We start from the raw sequence: 27,664 nt of genomic DNA on the forward strand, positions 1-27,664 counted from the left end.
AGAAATATCTGTTTTTATAATAAATTGTTAAAGTTTTTGTACACAAAATAGTTCCTGTCTTTGTGGTTCCACTACAGCATATTATTGATGAACAGGCTGAATGAGAGTATGTTGTGAGGTGTGAATAATTTAGTTCCCCACTGTAATCAAGAACCCAGGGAACATTTTTCCTTTTTTTCGCATTTATTACCCTGTTCCTGTGGGTGTTGACTAGAAGGGTACTCTTTCTCTTTTAATCATGTATCCACTACACCACACAGGAAGAGGAAATCAGACGCAGTGCCTGTCGAGAAGGACTCTGCCATATCTCCTATGCACCCTTCTCCTATACTTCCTTCTCCTCCTGTTCCTCTTAACATTTCACCTCAAAATTCTCCTGAAATTTCTCCTCCTCATTCTTCACCACATACACCTCCAAATGATGAGTATAGCATATGGAGAGGGGTAGGCCCAGCTCAGCCTTTTCCCTACCCTGTTGATGATCCAGATTGGGAGTACCCAAACCCACAAGATATGCCAGATATTCCTAACCCACATTCATTTTCATCAAAACCTTCTCCCCCAGAAGACAACATTGGTTTTGGGTACCTACAAAATAGGGCTGCCATCTATCATGGGATCACCATGCATTCAGATGAGGCAGAGGAAGACTTTTTATTAGATAAGTTTGAACGATCACAAAGGTCTGTTCAAATTCTTCCTATGATTAAAGGGGTCGTCAAACATGCTCCAGAAGTATTTAAAAATCATGTACGTGCTAGGATTTAAAACCCTAGAATTGAGAAAAAGTACAGGCCTGCTCCTGGGGATCCTGGCTTCAATAAAGGACAGCTACCCTTAGATTCCCTAGCCGTGTCAAATGCTAGAAAAAGAGCAAACTCAGACATCAGGTGAAGCACAACTCCCTGATAAAGAATCTAAGGTAATAGATGCTTCAGGCAAAAGGATAGCTGCACAAGCTACCAATACCTGGCGTATTGCTATCACACAAGCCCTCCTACAAGATATTATAGGGCTCACTATGATCAGTTAGACATTATTACAACATCTACCTGACCAATATAAGGTGTAGGCAAACTACCTTATACAAGAAGGCAAGTTAATTTCAAATGCCTCAATGAAGTGCGTACTTGAATATGCAGACACTGCATCTAGAGCTGTAAACACTAGTGTCCTACTTGGACGTCCTGCGTGGCTACGCATTTCAGGATTTAAGCTGGAAGTGCAAACTACCATCTTAAATCAGCCATTCTGCCATTCAACCAACATCAATTGTTTGGACCAGAGGTAACTAAGTATAGAGGGAGATACCCTTTTACTGGAAAAGGAATGGGTAACAAATACAAAAAAACAAATTTCCTTTTCCAAAATCTTTGAGGGGTGGAGAATACTTACAGATCGCTAATTTATATAGCGACCAGGAGTGTGAGGAAAATCTTTCCACAGGTTACCAAATTTACAGAACTACTTTTGTCAAATAACAATTGTTGGACAAGGGCACACTTTCACACATGAGCTTCGATATGTATTCTTTATTAAGCATCTTGTTAAAATATCAATACAGTACTGAAGTCACTTTATACAATTTTTAAACTTGATCACAATATTTAAAAACATAATTGATGAACTTTCAAATTCACAATTTTTCAGAATATTTTTTTTCTTTGCAACTACATTTATTAGCAAACAAATTGTCGACGTGGCGTTTCGGTGATCTACACAATATGCACCTTCTTCAGGACTTTGTTGTTCATTACAAACACATCTCGAAAGGTATACAATAACAATTAGTTAAATCAATGAACCTGCTCGTGGTTTTCTCCTATCTTAAGTGTTAAACATGTATAAACTGTCTATTCATTCGTTATGTCAATCCCTGACTGTTTATTTAGGTATATATATATGTATTCTTTCCCTCTTATTTGGTAACCCATCAAGAAATTCTCACCAGTCTATTAAACGGTTCTATTTTATAATTTTGGAACCGTTCAGCAATGAGATGTCTCATACCTATTGGGTCTGCACGGGACCTCCAATAGCCTGTGCGCATAAAAACTTGGGAGCTTTCAGATAAGTCAAGCTGTATTACGAAGGAAAGAGAGACCATTAACTCTGCCCTTCGTCTTTATCATGATCAAACCCTGGATTTATTCAAATGTTTCTTACCTAGGGAATATTTCCTTCCTGGCAAGTTTATTCTGATATCCAGGCGTATTATTTTCCTGTATTTTACTGCAGGAAGATAAAATGCCATTAGGAATTTTAATCCTTTCTGCATTATACTTGCCATATATCTAAAATAAACAATTACCTTAAAACATGGTCTTGAACATTCTCCTGAATTAATTATGAAGAGGCGGTATTTTTTCCTATTTAAGGGAAATTTTGTATCATTATTACACAAATTTCCGCTTTTTATTGCTCGTTTCTTATTTCCTTATGCCCCAAATCGCACTTATTCTTACCGCTAATCTTTTAGAGAGTGTGGGGAGGACGTATTTCCTCTAAAGATCATGGATTCCCTCTTTTAAATCTAAAACAAATAAGGAAATTAAGTTAGTTATTGAGTCTTATTATGTGATCCTGTCCACCAAATTTTCCAATCAATAGCAATCTTCTTACCTTGGGTATTTCCCAAATGTTTTTTCTACGGCGTCTTCTGTCATTACTTCCTTTTATTTGAGCAATGCCACTGGTTTGGAATTTTTAAATTGTTCCAAACTGTAAAGAAACGGGTATAACCCATTCGTTTTTGTTCCCAAGGGCTCAAGTTTACCATCAAAGTATAGTCCTCCCTCTGGTACTTACTTATAGATAGAGTTCAGATCGACGTCCTCCCTTCTCTTTCTGCAAGTGAGTTTAGGGAAGATGTGGCTTCCCTTTTATGGCGTGCCTAATTGGCAATTGAACGCTTAATTGACTATTATTAGGACTGATAGTTTAGTGTGGTTTGAACTAATCCAGTTTACACGGCCGCCATCTTGTAGTGGGTTTAAACAAGCCGGTGTATAGTCCTATTTATAGCCATCTTGTGTTTAGGTAAATTATTTTTCTACACAGATGTTTTATCTTTACTCCAATGTTATAGAAAGTGAATAGTCTTAATCTTAATTTTACAGGGCCATTTTGATTCTTCCTTTAGTTTTTTTGTAATATATAGCCTAATTCTATCGTTACACCTTCCAGTGTTCTCTCTTTTGCCAACTCAAAGCTGTAAACTGTAAGCTTGTATTTTATTCAATATTGGTCTGGCCGCGCATTCCCTTAAGCACCATTTTAAAGTGGTGAATTGCTTTCAATATTTCCTATGGCCCATTTTCTATGGCGCCACTCTATGTTCGACGATCGCCCATTTGTCAGCAGCGCCATTTTGGAATGGGACTGACCCTCAGTTCTATACCTTATAGTCCCTTTTCTTCACCCGCTTTAAGTATTTATTTTTCTAAAACCACAGGTGATGGACAGAATGCAGAACAATGTCATACATTCACCCCAGTACAGAGATCTGGGCCTAAATCCATCGTTTTTTTGCACTCCACACCACCCCAGTTCAGACATGGCCATATGCAAATCAGTCTGACCCTGTGCCTCATGGGAACAGTCCAGCCCGAACTGCCAAGCCATGCCTTCCCTGGACCGGAAACCAACTTCCGAAGACCGGTTTCTGGCATTCCAGCCGTCTTCAGCCCGGCTTGCTTGAATCCAGTGGTGTGGAGTGCATGGGACTATTTTTCTACCTTTTTTAGTCCTTGAATAGTGTATAACCGGATTCAATATTTGCACATTCCAGTATCGTTTAGGTTTCAAACCTAGAACTATGTTTTTGTTTTTGTGTTTCTTTTTAAAACTCATTTCAATAAGTTTGATTTTCAAATAGGGAATTGGTTTCGACATTTCCTGTGGAACATTTTCTGTGGCACAGTTTTGGATTTTACATTCAAGCTTGTTCCTCAAACTTACAAATATTGCGTATTCGCAAGAGCGCTATTTTGGAATGGGAGGTAGCCTTCAGTTTTGTGCCTTATAGTCCATTTTCTATTGCGCTATGGCAAAATTTTCGTTCTGCGCACTATTTACAATTAGAATTTATTCAAATACCACTATTTGATTACCTATTTTACTGTATGTTCATTCTTAATGGTACCTTGCGCTTTACGTTTTTTTTATTTAGTTGTCTCTAGACACGTTCCATATATCGAATTATATCAAAATAACTCGCATAGATCAAATTCATATTGACGATTTCACCCATTCCTTATGTTATTTGTTTATCTAGGGGTAAATCACGTGTATTGGGCTCTATTTCTTATTTGGTCCTTATTTGGTATATCTTTATCTATGGATAGATCACTTGTGTTAGGATCCAATGCTCATTTCACCCTTACATTATTTGCTTCATAAAGTAGTTGAATGCAATGATTAACGTTTACAACTGGGAATTTTGTATCACAGGATTCTTTCCCACTCTTCTCTATTATTCAGGCCTGTTCTATATGTATCAAATCGGTACATATGGTATTGCTCTCTTTTCTTTCTTTTAGTCGTTAAGTTTCCTCCTTTTGTTTAGGCTGACTACTTCTATTATGCACCATTTAAGGTCCTCCATCTGGTGTCCTTTCTCTTGCCAGTGGGTTACCAAAGGTGCGTTTTGTTTTCTTGCACGAATCGCAGATCCGTGTTCATTCAATCTAAGTCTTATTTCTCTTTGGGTTTCGCCAATGTAGGCCTTTTCGCAGGGACATTTTATCATATATCACGTTTTGCGTCCTGCAGTTGAGGAACATTTTGTGAACATGGGTTATTTTGCCGTATTTCACTATTGGTTCTTTTATCACAGAGCTACAATTTTTGCAATTTCCACAAGGGAAATTTCCCATTGGTGATGTTCCATCAATGGTGCTGATCTGATTCCTTTGATTTGTCAGAGTATGTGTGTACTAGACAGTTTTTTTTTTATTGTCTTGTTCCGCCTGAACGCAAATATTGGTTTCGGTAGCGGGACTCCGTCTGTGTCATTTATTAATTTCCAATTACTATTGATAAAGTTTTTAACCCTATTGGAAATATTTGAAAAATTAGTTACACACCCAATCGGTTTATCCCGTTTTTCTTGTGTGTTTTTGGGTTCAAATAAACTAGCTCTATTGTAATATTTTGCACGTTTGTACGCCGCCTTTATCATTTGCTTAGGGTATCCTCTCTCTAAGAATTTCCTAGTTAAAACTTTGGCATGTTTTTCGTATTCATTTGCTTCGCACCCTTAAATTGACCAAATGGAATATTATTTTTTAGGCTTGCGGGATGGTAGCTTGCAAAATGTAACATTGTGTTCCGGTCAGAAGGTTTAGTGAATAATTCTACCATCAAACTCCCGTCTACATGTTTAATTTTAATATCCATAAAGTCGCATGTCTCATTACTATAGGAAGATGTAAACCTCAGGTTCTCATCCCCTAAATTAATCCTTCAATAAAGGAAAGCAAGTCCTCCTCATTGCCTTGCCATATAAAAACACGTAGTCTATAAAACTTGACCACTTGGATATATTTTCCCTTGTCCAACAATTGTTGTTTGACAAAAGTAGTTCTGTAAATTTGGTAACCTGTGTAAAGATTTTCCTCACACCCATAGGCTGGTCGCTATATAAATTAGCGATCTGTAAGAATTTTCCACCCCTCAAACATTTTGGACCAGAGGTAGACGCAGCACTTGAGGTAATGAAGAAAGATACCGATACAGCCAATCTATGGGAGCTTTGCAATCCACGCAAGCTTGAGGCTCCTTTCGTCGCTCCTTCTATAGAGGAGGCTCCAAACCGACTGGAGCAGACAATAAATCTTCCTTCAAATCCAATACAAAGACATCCTCTAGTAAAGGATATTTTAGAGGAGGCTATAAAGGCAACAACAATTAAGGAAGAGGTCAAGGTAACAACAATAGAACTTCTTCCACCACAAAACAGTGTCTTCCCTCTGCTCCCCCAACAGCACTCCACTCCTGTGGGGGCAGACTAACACAGTTCCTACCTGTCTGGAATTTCATCACAACAGACAAGTGGGTAAGACAAATTATCCAGTATGGCTACTGCCTCGAACTTACAGCTACCCCTCCACACATACCACCCAGGAAGCTTCCAATGTCTGCAGAACATCTTATACTGCTCAACCAAGAAGTCCTTTAACTTCTTCAAAAGGACGCAATAGAAATAGTTCCCTTACAACATCAAGGAACAGGGGTTTATTCTCTGTATTTTCTAATACCCAAAAAGGACTGGACACTGAGACCAATTCTCGACCTCAGGCCCCTCAATCAATATATACACTCAGATCATTTTCATATGATCACTTTACAACAATTGCTCCCATTGTGGCAACAAGGCGACTTCCTTACAACGCTAGATCTAAAGGACGCCTACTTCCACATTCCCATACATTTTTCTCACAAGAAGTATCTGAGGTTTGTACTGGAAGGACAGCATTATCAATTCAAAGTCCTTCCATGCGGGGTAACAACTGCACCAAGAGTGTTCACAAAGTGCCTAGAAGTAGTAGCTTGTAAAGTTTACAGGAGCGTGACCCATATACCAATTCAGGACTGGGTAAGTAAGGTTCATTAAGAAACAATGTCCTGATAGGTAAGGATGTGTAGGCAATGAATTATGCATGCATACAGCATTACTCACAAAGAAAGGAGAGTACTCATTGGTTTGAAAAAAGATAGTTAATCATCTTATATTGTAACACAAGTTCATGGTCGGAAATCATACAGTTAGAAGCAGCACTGCATAAAATGAATTAGTGACAACCATATAATACTTGGTGCTTAAAGTGTCTGTGGTGAAAGTGGCGACGCAAGTGAAGAAGTGAACAGCATGGCCGGCGCACTGTGAGCAAAGTGCAAGTAATTTACAGTGGGTGGCTCAAAAACGTGTGACAACGTGATATCACAGTTTATAAAAGTTCTTTCAATTTGATGTAGAGCCACAAAGGAGGAGTACGCCTGTTAATGAGCTGTTAGGTCGACGGCGTTTCGATCCATATTAGTTTGGATCGTCATCAGGACTTGGTTGTCTGTGTTGGGGCGTGCTGCAAGGAAAGGAAAAGAGTTTCGGGGAAAAATCCGGTGGTGACTGGGAAAGGGGACGGTGTGCAGGGAAAAGCCAAGGAATTACCTGAAGTCAATTCCGATGCGTGGACAGAAATCATCTATGGATTATGCTGAAGCCTCTGTAGTTAGGTCAGGGACAGCCTGAAGTACATTTCGGAAGGCAGAGCAAAAGGTCATCTGGAGCCTGCATGGGGGCACTGTGAACATACCTGAGCGAATCGGCGTGCCGATGCGGGGATAGATCCAAGCGTAGGGAGCCGAGACGCGGCGAGGTGGAGGTGTTTTACTTCCGCGTGTGGGCGGGGTCGGAGAAAGGGAGGGGGGCGTGAACTGGGTGTATCCAGAGTGACGTCACCAGCAGCAAGCGGAGGGTCGGAGAGAGGGCGTGAACTGGGCGTGCACATAATGATTTCTCCAGTGGCAAGGGGAGGGTAGGGTTTCGGGGAAACTAAGGCATTATGCAAAGTCGGAATTACCGACACAACAAATTTACCAAGTGGAATGTAATACAAACATTTTCACCAAGCGTATCTTTCAACAGTTCATATAAGTATCTCTGCAGCAGAGGTTTAGGCACATGTATCTTTTTGGCAAACCTTAGGCAGTATTATCATCACATGTAGACATATTGTACAGTACGGTTAACTCAAGGCAGTATTTTTTCGAGACAACTTATACATTAATTGAGCTAGCAATCTAGTATTCAACCAGTATAGTATATGATTGGTAAAACGGACGGTATCTAGAGTGGTATCTAGAGTGATGTAGTACTTGTGTGAACAGTGGGGGGTCAGGTAAGAGGGATAGGTTCAGAATGACAGTGGACAGTCTGATGCATCAGGTGGTGACAGTGCTGTTCCATTCGTCGATTGTATTGAGTCCATGGTTGACCGAATCGCAAATGGTCATCCATTTACTTTCAGCCTTGCTAAGGAGAATTTTGATGTCGCCTCCTCGAGTGGGCAATGTGGGTTTCTCTATCACTTGCCAGAGAATGTCAGTGTCCAGATGTCCAAGTTGTAGGTAGTGTTACCAAGGGTCCTGTCAATGTTTTGCAATTAATCCTGCTTTTATGCTGAATGATACGCTGTTTAATCATTTGTGTCGTCTGTCCAATGTAGATGAGAGCGCATGGACATTTGATCGCATAGATAACATTTTGTGATCTACAGTTTGTATGTTTGTTCAATTTATGGGATCGACCATTGACTGAATTCTTTTGTGTTTGTGGTCAGGTTGCATACACTACAGTTTTGGCATCTGTAATGACCCACGATCGGATCGAGGCCCCAAGCGGCTGTAATTTTCCATGGGTGGTTTGTGGCCATGTAATGGCATGTACCAGGTGGCTGGCCAAGTTGTTGCCGCGTTGGTAAGAAAATAGTGGGGCTTCTTTGAATTGTTCATGTGAGCGTAGTAGTGGCCAGTTTTTTCTGATAATTTTGTTGATTTTATTACTGTGGGGACTGAATTTTGTGACGAATGGCATCCTGGTCATCGATTTCTTGGGTTGGGTAGTGAGAAGAAAGTCTCTGTGACAATACCACGCTCTTTTCTTGGCTCTAGTTACCAAACGTCTGGGATAGCCACGGTGTATTAGCTTTTTTGTAAGGGTCTCTGCCTCTCTGAAGTAGTCTTTTCGCCATTTACAGTTACGGCGAATCCGCAGGAATTGGCCATACGGTAATCCGTCGCGTAGGCCACGCGGATGATAGCTGGAATGCAGGAGCAAGGTGTTCTTTTCGGTCGGTTTACGGTATAGAGTAGTACCCAGTTGTCCCTCTTCTGCATGGATGGTGACATCCAGGAAAGGCAGATTATTCTGTTTACAATCGTTGGTAAATTTTAGATGTTCTTGCGAATGGTTGAGCCAATGGATAAAGGGGTCCACTGTTTCAGCAGTACCGTTCCACAGTAGTAGCACATCGTCTATATACCTTCGCCAAAGGTTGATGCTTTGGAAGAACGGATTGATGGGTGTGAAGATAAGGGTCTTTAAGTTATGCACAAACAGAATTGCAAAATTTGGGGCGAAGCAAGCGCCCATGGAAAGACCTTTCACTTGTAGATAAGTGTCTCGGTAGAGTAAATAGTTCTTCTTCATTGCTATTCGAAGGAGGTTCATGATGAAGTCTGTTGGGATATGTGTGGGTTGAGGTCTGGAGAGAAGAAGGGTATGAATGACTTGTAGGCCTTCATCGTGGGGTATGTTTGTATAAAGGGATTCAATATCCAGTCCGGCCATGACTTGCCTGACAGTGTCAAATGCTAAATCCTCAATGGTATTGATAAGATCCATTGTATCACGGATGTAGGTGTCGCTCTCCGGAACAAATTGTTTTATGATGGAGTGTATGTATTTCCCCAGAGGTTCTAGGATGGATCCACACCCAGAGACACTGGGTCTGCCTGGTGGGTTGAGATTGTATTGGACAGGACTTACAGTACAGGTGTACGAGGACTGGCGTTGTTTAGAAAGTCACATTCCTTCTTAGTAATGATGTCTCTGTCTTTAGCTTCAATAGTGATGGATAGTATTTTAGTTCGGATATCCTCCAGGGGATCTTTGGGGAGGGGTCGATAGTGTTTCTGGTTGGTGAGTTGTCTTTGAATTTCAAGATCATATTTGGTCGTACTCATGACAACTATTCCACCCCCTTGTAAATTACTTGCTCTTTGCTCACAGTGCGCCGGCCATGCTGTTCACTTCTTCACTTGCGTCGCCACTTTCACCACAGACACTTTTTTAAGCACCAAGTATTATATGGTTGTCACTAATTCATTTTATGCAGTGCTGCTTCTAACTGTATCATTTCCGACCATGAACTTGTGTTACAATATAAGATGATTAACTATCTTTTTTCAAACCAATGAGTACTCTCCTTCTTTCTTTGAGTAATGCTGTATGCATGCATAATTAATTGCCTACACATCTTTACCTATCAGGACATTGTTTCTTAATGCCTAGAAGTAGTAGCAGCACATCTCAGAAGACAACAGATACATGTCTTCCCATATCTAGACGATTGGCTCATAAAAGCCAAGTCGTTCAATCAGTGTGTCCAACACACACCTCCGACAATTCAAACATTGCGCGACTTAGGGTTCACAATCAACTACACCAAGTCGCACCTACAGCCATCTCGTACATCTACAATAAACACGTCTACAGCTCTAGCGTATCCCAGTCCAGCAAGGATACAGAGCATTCAAGCCTCAGTCACAAAGATTCAACATCAACACTCTCCCAGCCAGAGTGTTCATGAGACTAATAGGCATGATGGCATCTTGCATATTTATTGTACCATATGCAAGACTGCAAATGTATCCATTACAGGAATGTCTAGCACAACAGTGGAATCGGGCTCAAGGACAACTAGCAGACCTGGTGTTGGTAGACAGCCGCACACATCGCTCTCTGCAGTAGTTACACCAAAAACTTGGCAAAAGGGTGGCCGTTCCTCGAAACTGTTCCACAAATAATACTTACAGCAGACTCATCTCTCACAGGATGGGGAGCCCATCTCCTACATCATACAACTCAAGGGCAATGGACCATTCAACAAAGATCGTTCCATATCCACCACCTAGAGCTGCTATCAATATTCTTAGAGCTCAAAACATTCCAAGTACAAAACAAAGCTGTTTTAATCCGGACGGACAACATGACAGACATGTACTATATACAAAAACAGGGGGGGGGGGAGAACACCCTATCTACAGCTGTCCCAGCTTGCACAGAACATATGGAGATGGGCCATTCCACCAAACCTATATCTGTTAGCAGAACACCTTCCAGGAGTTCGCAGTCAGATAGCAGATCTGTAAAGTCGACAGACACAACAGATTCACGAATGGGAACTACATCCGCAAGTTCTTCTACCATTCTTTCACAAGTGGGGTCATCCAGACATAGATCTGTTCGCCACACATGAAAACGCAAAATGCCCAACCTTTGCCGCCAGGTTTCCACATCTGTTGTCCAAGGGCAATGCGATATGGATGAACTAGTCAGGGAGATTTGCGTACGCTTTTCCGCCACTACCACTAATACCACTAATAGCGCGCAACCTACGACAACAGTCGCTCAAACTGATTTTAGTAGCTCCCACATGGGCAAGTCAACCGTGGTGTTACACACAACGGTTGACTTGCCCATGGAGAACCATGGAGACATCAGACATCCAGATCCAAGCCAACTGAATCTAGCAATCTGGTTCCTGAGGTCTTAGAGTTTGGATATCTTAACCTACCACGAGACTGTATGCATATCATTAAAGAAGCCAGAAGACCTACTACTAGAGCTTGCTATGTTGCTAAATGGAAAAGATTTGCCATTTACTGCAACAATAACCAAATTGATCCCCTAGATGCTTCCATCCAAAATATCATTTGCTACCTTCTACATTTACAAAGATGTAACTTTGCATATTCATCTATATGCCTACATCTGGCAGCAATTGCATCATATTTACAAAATAGACATCTGTCTTTATTTAAAGTGCCTGCTATTAAAGCATTTATGGAAGGATTAAAAAGAATCATTCCCTTCGAGACCTTAAACTCTCATATGCTCTTCTGTTTCCCGCCTGTTTGAGTGGTATTTCAAGCACGCACTCACTTTTTTGATACCCCGAAGGAGCTCTTTAAGTGGACTGATGAGACGATGAGAGTGCGACCACATACCCTGTCGGGACTGGACTCTGACTCTTCTGTGAATGAGGCCCCATCGCAGAATGCCCGGGGATCTCACCGGGAAGGGAATTGGTGATCCCGGTCACGACAGCGCTCTGCCTCTGAAGGGGCCTCGGCCCGGGGACCCCCAGCCTCTGGGCACTGAGCAGGGAACCTGTGACTTGTGTAATGCGTATGCTTTATGGAGGTTTGCTGGCTCCCCTTTGCGGGAAATCTATGGTTCTGTGTTTTTAGTTATTGGCTGCGGGAGGAGAATATGATATGGCCCCCCCCCCCCACACACTTCTCAGGGTTTGATGTTGGGTGGGGGTGGACTAAGATGATTTGGGTTGTTGGGGTGGGGATTCATTGGTATGGGGGATCTCTGGGCCCACGTTTGGGATGGGGTGCCCACCTTGCCGCAACAGGTATTAACTGTTTTGAGGTATAGAGGGTGGGGGGTTGCTTGTTTGGGGATGGGTTTGTTAGGGTGGGGGTGGGGTTGCACAGCCTTTGGGGGGGTCCCATTTGTTTGGTTTTTCTTTGTTGTTATGTCCGTGAGATACCTGAAGCAACTCTCAGATGACTCATTCCGCTGATAAACCCCTGGGGCCCCCATAGTACCCTGCGTATACTTAGTTGGAATGTCCGTGGGGTATTAGACAAGATCAAGCGGGGAGCGGAGTTGCGACAGGCAAAGCGACTTGGGGCAGACATCCTCCTCCTCCTACATGAAACCAATCTGATGGGCACTAAAGCACCGTATCTGCAGAGATTTGGCTATCAGTAGGTCTATCATGCTGGGTTTGTGAGGGGGGTCCAGGGGCGTGGCTATACATACACGTAGAATCCCCTACACTCACACAAAGCTCTGGACGGACACACAAGGAAGGTATCTGGTTGTGCAGGGTATGGTGGGGGAGGTTCCTCTGGTCTTGGGTTGTCTATGCTTAGCCGCCATTACAGTGGTCCCTGATTGAGAAGCTATACATGGTCTGGGCAGACATCCCGGATGTGCTGACAGCGGTTGGAGGCGACTGGAATGATGTCCTGGATATCACCAAAGATAGCTTTCGGCAGGGAGGCGGTACCTACATGGGCCACCCCACAAAGCTACAGGGTATGGTGAGTGGTCTGGACTGGTTAGATTCGTGGAGGCATTTACATGGTGATACACGAGAATATACATTAGTTTCTGCTGTACTCGGGTGCTTCTCAAGACTGAATTAAATCAATATTCCGCTGGCAGAGGCTGGACATGTTGAATCGGCAATGATTCTCCCGCGGGGCCTCTCTGATCACTCGCCGGTGTCTGTGGAGCTTCGGTTGCGTTGGGGAAGGCAGCCATTCCTATGGCGCTTGTCTGTGTGGCACCTTCAACAAGAGGATTATAGACGACACATGCGCGAGGCGATTTCCAATTATCTCACTGGGAATGTGGGATCAGTCTTTAGTGCCGCTATGCTGTGGGAAGCATTGAAACCTACACTGCGGGGGATAGATGTTGCCTGGTGCGGTGAAGGTGGGAGGCCTTGGTGCGTGCGGAGGCCGAGGTGGGGCACTTGGAGCGTCGAGCACGACTGACGGAGAGGCTTGTGCTGTGAGCCAGCTTCTTCTGGCGCAGCAGTCCTATGCTGCGTTGCTCATGGATGAGGCCAGACGGGTGTGCCTAGCCGCCCGCAGTAGAATTTGTCAGTGGGGGGATACATCTAATAAAATGTTACATAGGCTCTGTCAAGGGGCCTTTCATGCGCAGAAGTTGCCCGGGATTTTAGATGGAACAGGGGATCTGTTAACTGACCCAAGAGAGCTGGCGGAGAGTTTTGCTCTGTATTATGCGGAGCTATATGCCCCGCGGGAGTGCCTGTCGGCTGATCAGGTTGACCAATTCATAGCAGATCTGCCCCCTAGGACTGTATCTGATGAGGTGCGAGAAACTGGATCTTTCCCTGACAGATGAACTGGGCACCGCCCTGGGGGGAGTTGAACTCTGGGAAGGCCCCCGGTCCAAATGGCTTCCCGAGTGAGTTCTTCAAGAAATACAATACCCAGTTGGCCCCGCATTATCGGGCGGCATTGGAGGAGGCCAGAGATCAGGCAGGCTACCCCGGATTGGAGGCATGCGGAGGTGGTGGTATTTCACAAGCCGGATCTTCCCCTGGAGCAGCACTCCTCCTATCGTCCGATCTCTCTCCTCAACATGGCGGCCAAGGCTTTGGCCAATCGGCTCCTTCCCTATATCTCAAAAGAGAGTGACCAGACACAATATCAGACGGGCGCATGTGGCATTGGAGGCAGTTAAGGGCATTGGGCAGCAAGCTGTGTTTTTCCTGCCTGACCTGGACAGAGCCTTCGACTCTTTAAGTTGGGTGTATTTGTTTTCACTGCTTCCGTGGCTTAACCTGGGCCCTAGTTTCATGTCCAACCTGCACCTTCTGTACACTGACTTAACGGCCTCGGTTCGCGTTGTGGGAGCAGTCTCTTCTACATTTCAGATTTGGCGCGGTACCCGGCAGGGGTGCCCTCTGTCGCCCTACTTATTTGCTGTATTCCGATCGGATGTCCCGGCCGGGTCCTGGGAGCAGAATCGGGTGCTTGTCGGGGATCGCGTACGGGCCGACCTCAAAACCTGGTCTCGAATGCCGCTTACCATATATGGCAGGTCGGCGATTTTTAAAATGGCGGCGCTCCCATGCCTGCTGTATCAACTGCAGCATGACCCGTACCTTATAGCCCCGAGCTGTTTTCACCAGGTCAACTCTACGTTGGGTCAGTTCCTGGGGGGGGGGGGGCGGGGGGATTTGGGGACGTGATGCATGGTACAACACTTAAATCCTTCCAGGATTTTAGGGACGGCTTTGAGATGCCCAAATCCCAATTCTTCTGATACCTTCAATTTTGCCACGCCCTGTCCCCCCTGCCTAGAGCGGTTAGAGACTCTCCCCGAATTCAGCCCACTGGAGGCAAAAGTGTTTATGGAGGATCTGGAGACGAAGAAAATCTCTTATCAGACACTGGTCACAAACAGTTCCCCCACACTACAGAAGCTTAGGGAGCATTGGGAGGAGGACGTAGGTGGGCTAGAGGAGGAAGATTGGAGGGAGACCCTGGCCGCACCCAGGGGTGCCGCCATAGAGATGCGTCTTAGCCATATCCAGTTCAAATATCTGCATAGGGTCTACTATACGAGGGTTCGTCTTTGGCGGGCGGGACTGATTGCCTCACCAGACTGTCTCCGCTGTCACAGGGAGGAGGGGACGTTTGTACACACGGTCTGGAACGGCGGAGCTCTTGCTAGTTTCTGGAGTGGGGTCCTGGCCTGTCTGTCTGAGGTATTGGGGTGGGAGCTCCCCCGGATGCCACAATTTGCCTTACTGCATGTCATGGATGGGGTGGGGGCAACATATACAAGAGACACTTGTTGTTACTGGGCCTCACGACAGCCAAGAGAGACATAGCTAAAGGGTGGAAGGATCCACATTCCCCATCGGTGGCTGTCTGGAAGAGGGGACTTGATTTTTACATGGGATTGGAGCGTCTTTTTGTAGCCTGGGGGTGCCTGCGAAAGCATTTTAAAATTTGGAAGCGCTGGGCAGACTACAGAGGGGTGTGGCTGGAGACCCCAGCAGAGGAAGATGAGCTTCCTCAGGAGGGTTGAGGGGGAGAATGCAGTGGAGTGTGGAACATAGAACGGACGGGACAAATGGATTGCTTATATTTTTCTCTTTATGATGTATATTGTTTACTATGATAGAATTGGACCTAATGAGGGCTGTGCGACTTTGGGAGTGGGGGGTAGTTGGTTGGGATGGGGAGTTGGGGGGGTTTGGGGCGGGGGGACTGGGGGAGGAGAGGTTGGGTAGGTGGGGGGGTTTCCTTTCTTCTTTGCCCCTTTTCCTGTCTTTATTTGCAAATGTTTGCCTGTATAATGAAAACATTGATTGCTGCTGATGCTGTGATGTTAATTCTTGCAGTTTTTCAATGGGTAACAGGGCCCTGCATTACTTGTGCAATCTGACAATAAAATTTGGTTAAAAAAAAAAATCATTCCTCCCAGGTTCCCACCCTCTCCAATGTGGAACCTAAACATTGTTCTTACAAGGCTCATGGGACCACCTTTTGAACCTCTACACAAATGCGAACTGCAATTCTTCACATGAAAAACAGCTTTTCTTGTAGATATTACCTCTTACGAGAGTTAGTGAGATTCAAGATTTCACTATATCAGAACCATTTTTACAATTGCACCGTAATAAAGTGGTTCTCAGAACAAATCCTAAATTCCTTCCAAAAGGAATTACTCAGTTTCATTTAAACCAATCTGTAGAGTTACCGGTGTTTTTCCAAAACCCAGACTCTGTAGCAGAAAGAGCTCTACACACACTAGACGTTAAGAGTTCTTCTCTATTATATAGATAGGACCAAATCCGTTCGCAAAACAAAGCAATTGTTTGTAGCTTTCTCTCCACCACATAAGGGCAACCCCATCTCTAAAGCTGGAATTGCAAGGTGGATTGTAAAATGTATACAAATATGCTATCAAAAGCGCACTCCACACCCAAACTAGGAGCCTCTATGGCTTTCTTAGGGAACAATCCCTTAGAAGACCTCTGCAAGGCAGCAACATGGTCTACAACACACACCTTCACTAAACACTACTGTGTCTATGTGCAAGCCAAGCAGCAAGCTGCAGTAGGCCAAGCTGTTCCAAAAACTCTTTCAAACTACTGCAACAGATACAGGCGACCACTGCTAGGGGAGACACTGCTCCACAATCTATGCCAAGTGTACAATCTGCAGCTCATATGCCTCAAACGGAAAATGCTACTTACCAGTATGCATCTGTTCTTGGCATGTAGAGCTGCAAAGTTGTACACACCCTCCCGCCTAAAATTAGATATACACATGGACATCTTTTCTTCAATTCTACAAACTCCATCATTTTTCATCATGGCAAAAAAACAATCTAAGGATGGAGCCGATGCCCATGCGCACTGTCATCCAAGGGAGGAGTCACCCATCTTGTGACTACAAAAGACTTCTTCCAAGACGACATCATTCAATCATCCGAGCCCAACACCAGTTGGCGATCAAATGCTAAGTGTAGAACTCTGCAGCTCTACACTCCAAGAACAGATGCATACTGGTAAGTAGCATTTTCCTTTTTCTCAAGGGTACTAGTCCCAGGAATGAGTTGAGAAACATATATAAAGATCCATTATAATGTTGCAGATTGATAACGTGTAGTAAAGTCAACAACACTTATGCTTTGTAATCAGATAATGAACAAAATGCCCGGAATACATCCTCTTGTAAATCATTTCTTGTAAATATGTAAAAAAAAAAGTACAACTTGCTTGATAAACTAGGAATACCATAATGCCACAATATGGTAGACATGAGATAAATAGTAGAAACTGACGAGGGCTCACTGACCGTGAACAAAGTCGGCAGGCTGAAACACGTTGGTCTGAGTGTTGAAATTTAAATAAAATAAGTAATCCGAATTTTGAGTGCCGCGTACTTTGGAGAAAAATTGATGAATTGGGCCAGGATCCGGCCCCACGCAGAGCAAGCATGATTGACCGCGCAGGATTGTTTGGATCACTTTGGAGGAAAAAATAAATATAATTTTTTTATAGCTTAAGTACTAGGTCACATGGATCCAGGAAGAAGCGTGATATGAGGTACTATCAATTCTCCAGTATTAGGGGTGTCTTTCATAGATTCACATGCTTGAATAATTCCCCGTCGTCGAAGTGGGAGTCCCACGGTGTGTGTGTGTGTATGTATGTATGTATGTATGTGTATGTGTATATATATATATATATATATATATATATATATATATATATATATATATATATATATATATATATATATACCACTTGGTTTTAATATTGCTCACCTGTGAACAAGGCGTCAGTTACGCCGAAACGCGTAAGGAGAAACATGAGCAGTTGTGCACCCGTTGACGACGAATAAAAGTCAGTTGCTGCAGAAATCGCTGTTGGGCTCATCTTTGTGCTGTGGTGAACCCGTATTCTACCAGGATCTCCATTCCTGGTCATGAGCCCGCCCTGCAGGACCGGAGGCCCCCAGCAAAGTGGAGGTGTGTTTTGGATATATATATATATATATAATATATTACCTACTGGCGGTCGCCAGTAGGTAGTTATAGTTAGGATTTTTTTCAATGTTAAATCTCAAAATTCTATTTGGAATAACTTTGGCACCGGTTGACGAATCTGCCTGAAAATTTCCTCAAAATGGCCTCGCGGAGCTCCGGTCCTTCCCTGAAAGTTTGGGGGGGATGCGTCAAGCTGGGGCCGAGATAAAAGGGGGGGTCCCAAAACGCGTTTTCCCCATGTTCATTTCCATAGGGCGGTCGATTTCACTTTTAGGCTGAATGGATTTCCACCTAATTTGGCAAAATTGTAGGGACTGGTAGCCCGATGTGCCTTTGCTATGTCTCAGGATATGTGCTCCAGTGGATTTTGAGTAATTTTAGGTTAAAAAAAATATATATATCTAGAGCCGCGCACCGGGGAGCGCTCAAAGCGCGCCATGCGACTTGCGTACGGAAAGCTGATTGGCTCTCGGGTGTCTGTACACATTCGAAACAGTCCGCAGCGGCCGCCATCTTGTACCTCGGTAGGATTGAGGTGGTAAAAATCAAAGGGGGAAATGAGCAAAAGGGGGCAGGGTACACCCCCCCCTGACCCCCTAGGTTTGATGTGGGGGTCATAAAAGGGCCGTACAGGGCAAAAAAACAATGTTTTTTTTTGATTTGCGCGGGGGGAGCGCCTGGTACGCGCACCGGGAAGCGGACAGGGGAGCGAACGATTGAGAAAAAGAATGACACTTTTTTTTATAAATTGGAGGTAGTTCTGAAAATAACTTTTTTTTTGTTTGTTGTTTTTATATTTTTTTTATACTTTTTGAAACGATTTTATATTTTTTTTGGGATTTTTTACAGGGGAAAAACAAAAACAGGGATTCAAAAAATGCTCAACAGGAGCAAAAAAATGAGAAAATTTAGGGACGGGGAGAGCATCGGTGTTCCTGTCTCTTTATTGCAATGAGTTCAACGCTCTGCTCCCCATAACAGAGTAGTTCGTCACAGTCCTTGCATAAAAATGTTATGCCTGCAAAAACCGGCTGGACGTTAGGGACCATTCTTGCACGTGTTGAACCTGACGGTGTTGCTCCACCAGTGGCGGTGCTGCTGCCATCTCTTCGTGCCTTCTCTGCCAGCTCCCTGACACTCTCCCTGGAATAATTTTTTGGGTGTCTTCTTTTGACATGCCTAATTAAATTGGCATTTCCGAAGCTGTATTTTTTTAGAGGATTGCCTCTGGATAAAATACTTCCACATATTTTACAAGTTACTTTACTTGCATTAACTTTTTTTTGTCCTTCAGGGATGTCATAAAATTTCCAGATGAAGTGGTTCTTTGTTTTCTGGTGAGGAGGGTCCTCTTGCACAAATCCATCTGAATCTCTGCTGGATGACTCCCTTGCAGCCATTGCTGTAGATCAGGAAAGTAATGAGTTGAAAATTCACGAAACACCTCTTGCTCTCTCCAAGTGCAAATCAATAGTGAGAGAAATGGGTGGGTTTCTCTAAATTTAGAAAAAAATAATTATTGAACCAATGAAAAGTGTTATTTACAGGTCACATGACCATGGGCTTCATCATTATGAAACCAAAACTGTTATGAACCAATGAAAAGTGTTATTTTCTGGTCACATGACCCGACGCGCTTACGCGACGCGCCCCGGGGCGCGGCCAGGGACGCGCCGCGTAAGCGTGTCAGACGCCTACGTTGCGTGATCGTATTCGCTCGAGTGCTTCTGGGTGCGCTTACGCCGTGCGTATCACGCGGACGCGGCTACGCGATACGTCACGATCATGTTTTCGCTCGCGATATTGGCGCTCTCGGGACGCTCCCCGGAGCGCGCCCCGGGGCGCTTTATAGAAGTACGCTTTTCGGGGCGCTCCCCGGGGCGTGCACCGGGAGCGCTCCAAAAAAAAAAAGGGAAAATTGTAGGGACAGGTAGCCCTATTCTGAAGTGCTTTTTACGAAAATTAACTCTGGAAAAATATGTATTGTGCTTTATATGTTAGAGCCAAAATGTAGCCCCAATGTAGCCCAATGTAGCCCAAAGATGGCCACCAGAGACAAAAAAATATATATAGCTCAAATATAGCCCAACTGTAGCCCAATGACAGCATGTATCAGAGTGTTCTAAACAACTAGAGCGCTACCAGTCTTACTTATAAAGTGAGACTTATAGTTAGGAATTAGCATTAAAAAAACCTATGAAATTCACTGAAAAAACCATAGGTTTCAGACCAGTTAGTTAGGAATTAGCATTTAAAAAACCAATGAAATTCACTGAAAAAACCATAGGTTTCACACCAGTTATAGTTAGGAATTAGCATTTAAAAAACCTATTGAATTCACTAAAAAAAACCATAGGTTTCACATCAGTTATAGTTAGCTGGAAATTTTACTGACATAAAACCATTGAAATTCCACGTTATAGTTAGTTGGACTCACTATAACTTGCGCGTGTAATGCACTGCTGATGACGTCACATATTACATCACTCATGACATGGTCAGTGACATCACTCATGACATCACTCATGACATCATCCTTGTGACAGAGTGACAGACCTCCTTTCACTGTAATGTAACCCATGAAACACATATTGCAAAATATAAATTACATTTTTTTTAAAAATGGAGATACCATACCAGTTACAACCAATTCAATAATTCCACCATCTTTATACACATTCACCAACAGTTCTATATAGTCACTCATACATATATACACTCATCATATGTAGTGATACACCTATACATCCTGTTACACACCGACAGTCATCCAAAAGTTACTCACACACATACTCACACATGCAAATAAACTATTGAACATCCATTTATTTGCATATACAGCTATACACACACTACCACCTAACTTCTAAGGTAACTTACATATACTTACTCTCTTAAACAATCACTTATAGAAACACATAATTATTTAAACATGAACTCTTTCAATCTCTCACTCACATATACTCACTCATATACATCAATACTCACATATACTAGATTAAAACATATGTAGTTACTGATAAAGACACTAATGAGACAGTCATTCACTCACTAACACACGCATATACACACTCATCCACCCATACAGTCCTGCACATATGCCGACTTCAAAAAACATAGTGAGTCAGTCATTGATGCATCTATGTGCTAAGTAACACTCCCACCAAACCATACAGACACTCATACTGATACTAAAAAAATCTAATAATCTATATACACACATGTAGCTACTCACCAACCCATGCAGCCATTTATACACAAAGTGAAACACTGATACATATATTTAAATATTTAAACATTAATCGTTAATATATGTATTCACTAAGATACACTTAATAAGCCACTTAATCAATCATTTAAAAAAAACATCCATTTACACGCTTATTTAAACATTTATTGTTCCATCGACCTTTACATATACATATATAAAATATATTTATTTTTCAGAAAGCCACACATTCACTGGATGGTGTCATCAGTGATGTCATGAGTGATGTCACTGACCATGTCGTGAGTGATGTAATATGTGACGTCATCAGCAGTGCATTACACGCGCAAGTTATAGTGAGTCCAACTAACTATAACGTGGAATTTCAATGGTTTTATGTCAGTAAAATTTCCAGCTAACTATAACTGATGTGAAACCTATGGTTTTTTAGTGAATGGATAGATGGATAGATAGATAGATAGATAGATGGATAGATGGATGGATAGATAGATAGATGGATAGATGGATGGATAGATAGATAGATAGATATATATATAGAGATATATATATATATATATAGAGATATATGTGTGTATATATATATATATATATATATATATATATATATACATATACATAAAGACATTTTTAAAAGTACCATAGAACAACATAGCCCCATAGGAGATTCACTTGAGTAACATATTCATGTCATTATAATCCACATTCCAGCCAATCAGGTTGCAGCACCCTCTAGAACCTTCTCGTCAGCAGCTCAAGCCCTCCTATTTTCTACTGCACGTCGTGTGAAGGGAGTCTCCCTGAGCTCTGCTCAGTTTCTTCTACTTCAAACCTTTCAACTTCTACAAAATGTCTTCTACTAAAAAATCTTTATTCAGGCCCTGTTCTTCATGTGGAAAACTACGCCTGTTCCAGAGAACCTTCACAACAAGTGCATTTATTGCCTGTACCCGGAACATGAGGTGAGGAACTGCAGGTTTTGCAGGACATTTTCTTCTAAGACTCTAAAGGATAGAGAGGCCGATCTCCTTCTGTGGCTACAGAAGTTGAAGATTACAGATAATCCTATGTCTGATGTGGAGATTGTGTCTTCCTACCATTCTAGGACCTCTCTTAAGCGTGGGTCAGAGACTGAGATGCCTTCTCCTTTCCTAAAAAGGAAGAAGTTTGTGGACGCTCCCAAGTCGATCTCCCCATGGGATCTGCCGGCCTCTACTCCTACGGGATCTGGTTCTCTGGCGTCGCAGTCCCAACCTGTGCCCTAGTCAAAAACGAGCGCCAGCTCGCCGACGACATCCTTGTCGACGGTCCCATCCTTGTCGAAGGTCCCATCCTTGTCGACGACAGCCGCACCATCAAAAGGAAAAGCCCTGGCTCCGTCGACTACTTCCGCTTCATCTTAGACGCCTGGTCATGCTTTGTTGAATTCCTCTACGGCGGTTTCGACCATGAGCTCGTCGACTGGACCGTTGACGGGTCACTATTCCTTAGCGACTGCAACAACTTTTACGGTGGTGACGGCTTCCATTGTAAAACATCCCGCTATGCTGGATTTGAGCCCTCTTTCAGGTGATTCTCGTCCCCAGCTCAATTATTTGCGTCTTGCAGAGGAGGAATCTTCAGATGGTTCCTATGTTGATAACACTTTTCGTCCTGCATCAAGTCCTCCTGAACTCAATATAAAATATCAGGATTTTGAGGATGAGGACAATGATTACAGGGATTTACTCTTCCCCGTTCATGACCAGCTGGATGTTGACCACGAGGTTCCTATGGCACAAATACCAGTGTCTTTGATATCGAACCTTCAACACCTGTTGGATGATTATAAACGCAGTTCCCACCTTCTGCGCAAAATTTTTCCGCTCTGCATCCTCCAGCACAAGAGTCACTACCTGTTGCTCAGCCAAGATCGCCAGTTCGTCCAGATCCTGATGCTGATGATGTTCGCCATGATACGGATCAGGACGACAATGCTGTTATCCCAATTTGTGAGAACTATCTGGCCCAGACACCGTCTCCTCCTCCGGCATCTCCTCTGGCTTCTCCACCAGTGGACATTGGGGGTTTCCACAACTTGATGGTGAGAGCCGCGAAACGTTTTCACTTGGACGTCAAACAGCAGGACTGCTTCCTTTATGACTTCAAGGATCAACTCTTGAAGCAAATACATACGATCCCAATCATTGACTTCATATGGCAGGAGGGGTTTCAACTTCTGGAGCGGCCTAATTCCATCCCGGCCGTGCTTCCGCGCCTTGGCAAAAAATACAAGGCGCCTGCAGATTCACCGGCATGCCTTGTGTCACAACTTAAGGCTGATTCATTCATTACGCAAGCTACCCAGAAGAGGCTGCTTAACCCGGCGACTCAGTTGACTTCGCCACCGGATCAGGAGGGTCGCCGCCTGGATTCCATTGGGAAGAAATTCACCACTATGGCTGCCATGACTGTTAGGGCGGCCAACTCCCTGGCCATCCTCGGACGATAGACCGTCAAATGTGGTCAGAGATCGCGGCTTTGGTTGACCTACTTCCAGAATCCTCCAGGGCTGAAGCCCATAAGATTGTGCAGGAGGGAGAGAAGATCTCCTCGGAAATTGACAGTGCCATTGACATTTCCTCGACGGTTTCAGGCAGTTCGCAGGTGCTGCGGTCTTAAGGAGGCAGGGCTGGCTCAAGGCAACTGCTTTTCGGCCTGAAGTCCAGGCAAGGGAGCTCGACTTGCCTTTCGATGGAGAATCCCTCTTCGGCAAGCATGTAGACGACGCCTTCGAGTCCAAGAAGGACACGGACACTGCTCGTGCTCTGTGATCCCTCCAGTACCGGAAGCGGCCCTTTCGCGGAGCACGTAGCAGAGGTACTTCCTCCAATTTTCGTGGCTCCTCCCAGTACCGTTCCTATGGTGAAAACAAACAGCGATACTCCTATCAAACTCAGAATAGGCAATCCGATTCCAGGCCTTATCGGAGGAAGAGCACCTCCAGAGGAGGTGCTTCTCTAAAAAACAGTGACTTTCACAGGATCGAGTGTTCTCCTGCTCCTGAAAATTGGAGGTCGAATCTCCCAGCTCTTCTGCAATTGGTCACAAATAACTTCAGATCGTTGGGTCTTGGATGTCATCTTAAAGGGCCACTCTCTCAAATTTCCGCCCACCCTCTTGCCCTCCCCCAGAACATTTAAAGGAACTGTTTGCGCAGGTCAAAATTTTGATAAAGAAAGGGCTGTCAAAGTGTTTTCTCCATTACAACAGGTCAAGGGCTTTTATTCCCGCTTTTTCCTTATCAGGAAAAAATCAGGAGAGTGGTGCCCTATCTTGGACCTCCGAGCCCTCCACAAGTTCATCAAATGCCAAACATTTCGAATTGCTGACCTTACTTTACAGTTCCTAAATCCCAGAGAGTTCCCCTCCACTATCGACCTCCAAGATGCATATTTTCATGTGCCAATACATCAGACACAGAAAGTATCTTCGCTTCAGAGTAGGATCGAAGCACTTCCAATTCAAGGTCTTACCTTTCGGCCTTCGTTCCGCGCCGAGAGTCTTCATGAAAATCATGGCTCCTGTTGCGGCTTTTCTTCGCCTAAAGGGCATTCAGCTCTACCCTTACTTGGACGACTGTCTGATAAAAGCTCAAACTTTTACGCAGGAAAACTCACTCCGACTTGCCTGTCTGTCTTTCACGCCTTGGGTCTTTCCATCAACCATGAGGAATCTCTTGTCCGTCCAGCACAACAAATAGTCTTTCTGGGGGCATTGATAGACTCTCGTCTGGAGAAGGTGTTTGTCTTGCAGGAGCGGCAAGCTCGCATAGTCAAGATGGTGGCTCTTCTACGCTCAAGAAGGTCCGCTTCTTTTTGGCCTCATCGGCTGTGGTGTGTATTGGTGATGGAGAAGATGTAGCTCTTGCGGGGGACATAGATCAATATGACTAGCTTTGGCAGCCGTTCCGCTCATTATTGGTTACTGAATTCAGAGAACTTACCTGCCCAAGGTATCTCCGCTTGTTGAGACTCACTGGACCAAAGGGGGTGGCTTCATGAAGGGAGGACAGAGGAAGTATACGTCAGGATTTGGCGAGTGAAAACTGGGAGGGACAGATTCGAGCACTGGATGGGGGGGCGAGGGGAGGGAAGGGCAGGGGGAGTTTGGGGAGTGGGGGGGGGGGGGGGGGGGGTTCCGCCTGGTTGGCATTATGTAACACCCCGTGTTTGTCAATGCTGCCGTGGGTTAGAAGATATTGGACTACTATGCTTACTCTATTAAGAATTCTCATAGCCCTTCCCACGTTTGATTGCTGATGGCTATGTAACCTTTGCATTGACTAACTTGTTTTCCAGGTGCAGATTTCAAATAAAAAGATTTAAACCTAAGAAGGTCCTCTTCTGTCCGGATGTTGAAACTTTTCTGGGCATGGCATCCTCCCGCATACAACTGATCCCCAATTGCAGGCTATATATGAGAGTTGTCCAAGAGGAGTTGGACAAACAATGGCAGCAAGTCTCCGGGTCGTTCAACGACAGTCTGCCTGACCCCCCGCATTCAGGGTGCATTGGAATGGTGGGCTCACCTTCCAAACATCACCACCGGGCAACCTTTCCAGGACACAGACCCCACGCTTACCCTCACGAAGGACGCCTCCTTGGAGGGTTGGGGTGCACACCTCGAAGGGTTGTTAGTCAAGGGCAAATGGACTGCAGATCAGTGCACATGGCACTTAAATCGCCTGGAACTCTTGGCCATCTTTCTCGCCCTAAAATCTTTCCGGATGCTGGTGGAAGGGAAATCGCTTCTGGTGCGTACGGACAACACCACCAGTATGCACTACCTCAACAAACAAGGAGGTACGAGGTCTCTTCTGCTGTCCAGACAGGCACAACAGATCTGGGAATGGGCGATTTAGCATTGTGTCCAACTGACAGCAGTTCACATACCGGATGTCTCCAACGCCCTTGCCGACACTCAGCATATGGGCTACCGACAACCACGAGTGGGAACTCCATCAACTGACTCTGGAGTATGTGTTTCGCTTGTGGGGCCAGACGGAGCTGGATCTGTTTGCGACTCCAATCAACCGCAAATGCCTACACTTCGCAAATCTGCATCCCCACAGAGGATCGAGCGGGTATGCGTTTTCGCACAACTGGTCGAGCAAATTAGTTTCCGCTTTTCCGCAGATCCCTCTGATTCCACGCCTATACTGCACAGGATGAGACTTCAGCCATGTCACGTCATACTGATTGCGCCCAGGTGGCCGCGTCGCCCATGGTTCACGGATCTCCTTCTGTTTTTTTTTTTTGTGCGATTTACTTCTTCTTCGCCTTCTGCCTCATCTGCTGACCATGAGTCAGGGCCAGAGTTGCCATCCGAATCAGACGTCTCGCCAGCTTCACGCTTGGACCCTGAGCACAATGAGTTCGCACTTTTGAATATTGCTCCCGAGTGCAGAGGTGTGCTTGCTCATGCACGTGCTCCTTCCACAGTTAAGACCTATAAGCTGAAATGGAAACGGTTTTGTATCTGGTGCCACAAGGAGAAGGTCGATCCTCTGCTCGCCACACCTGAGCAAATCCTGCCTTTTTCCCGCTTTCGCCATGATGGTTCCACATCACTGTACTCCTCTCGGATCATTCGTCAGTTCTATAAGGGCCTGTTCCGGAGGTTTCCGTCCATCCGGCGTCCACCACCTGTCTGGCGTTTGAATCTGGTCTTATCACAGCTCCTCTGACCTCCTTTTGAGCCCATTCATTCAGCGGAATTAAAATTCCTCCCTTGGAAAGTCGCCCTCCTCCTCGCACTTACATCCTCCAGGCGAGTGAGCGACATCCAAGCTTTCCCCATTCAGCCTCCTTTTCTTCAATTCTCCAGGGACGCTGTTTCACTTCGTACGAATCCTAAATTTATTCCTAAGGTTCCTTCAGACTTCCACCTTAACGAACCTGTCATTCGCAAGACTTTTTTTCCCAGACCGTCGGTCTCCTGCTGAGCGCTCTTCATTCTTTGAACTTGAAACGCTGCCTCAAATGCTATATTCAACGCACTGCTGCTTTTTGTAAATCAGACAAGCTCTTTGTGGCCTATGGACGAATGCGCAAAGGACATCCAGTCACTAAACAATCCATTACTAGATGGATTTCTTCTGCCATCTCCTTCTGCCATCAACGGGCTGGCAAGCCTCTTTCTGCTCCGGTGCAAGCACACTCGATGAGGGCAGTTGCATCCTCTACCGCCCTATTAGCTGGAGTGCCTTGTAGGAGAGTAGGGTCTGCAATCTTATGGTCACCCCAGATTTTAGCTTTACTGGTTTACGACTTTCCCTGGCTGTGGGCCTGCTAATCAGACCCACAGCCTAGCTGTTCTCTCTCTAAATTGACATCCATGTACTTTAGGTGCATTTACCAATTGGTATTGGGTCACTCTTGTAAGTTCTTGTACAGTGTACCATAGGTACCCAGGGGCATACGTGAACCCAAGGCCTACCAGGGGCTGCAGCATGTATTATGCAACCCCTGGCTGTCCACCCAAAT

The 27,664-nt window shown here is 44.4% G+C and overlaps 1 protein-coding gene across 7 annotated transcripts in view; it reads left to right on the forward strand.

The window, feature by feature from the left end:
* Positions 1 to 27,664, forward strand: part of PPP6R3 (protein phosphatase 6 regulatory subunit 3) — a 1,665,951-nt gene that overhangs the window by 62,252 nt on the left and 1,576,035 nt on the right. The gene's annotated exons all lie outside the window — the stretch shown is intronic.

The sequence above is a fragment of the Lissotriton vulgaris genome, chromosome 2_1 (assembly GCF_964263255.1).
Source record: "Lissotriton vulgaris chromosome 2_1, aLisVul1.2, whole genome shotgun sequence".
Lineage (NCBI taxonomy): Eukaryota > Metazoa > Chordata > Amphibia > Caudata > Salamandridae > Lissotriton > Lissotriton vulgaris.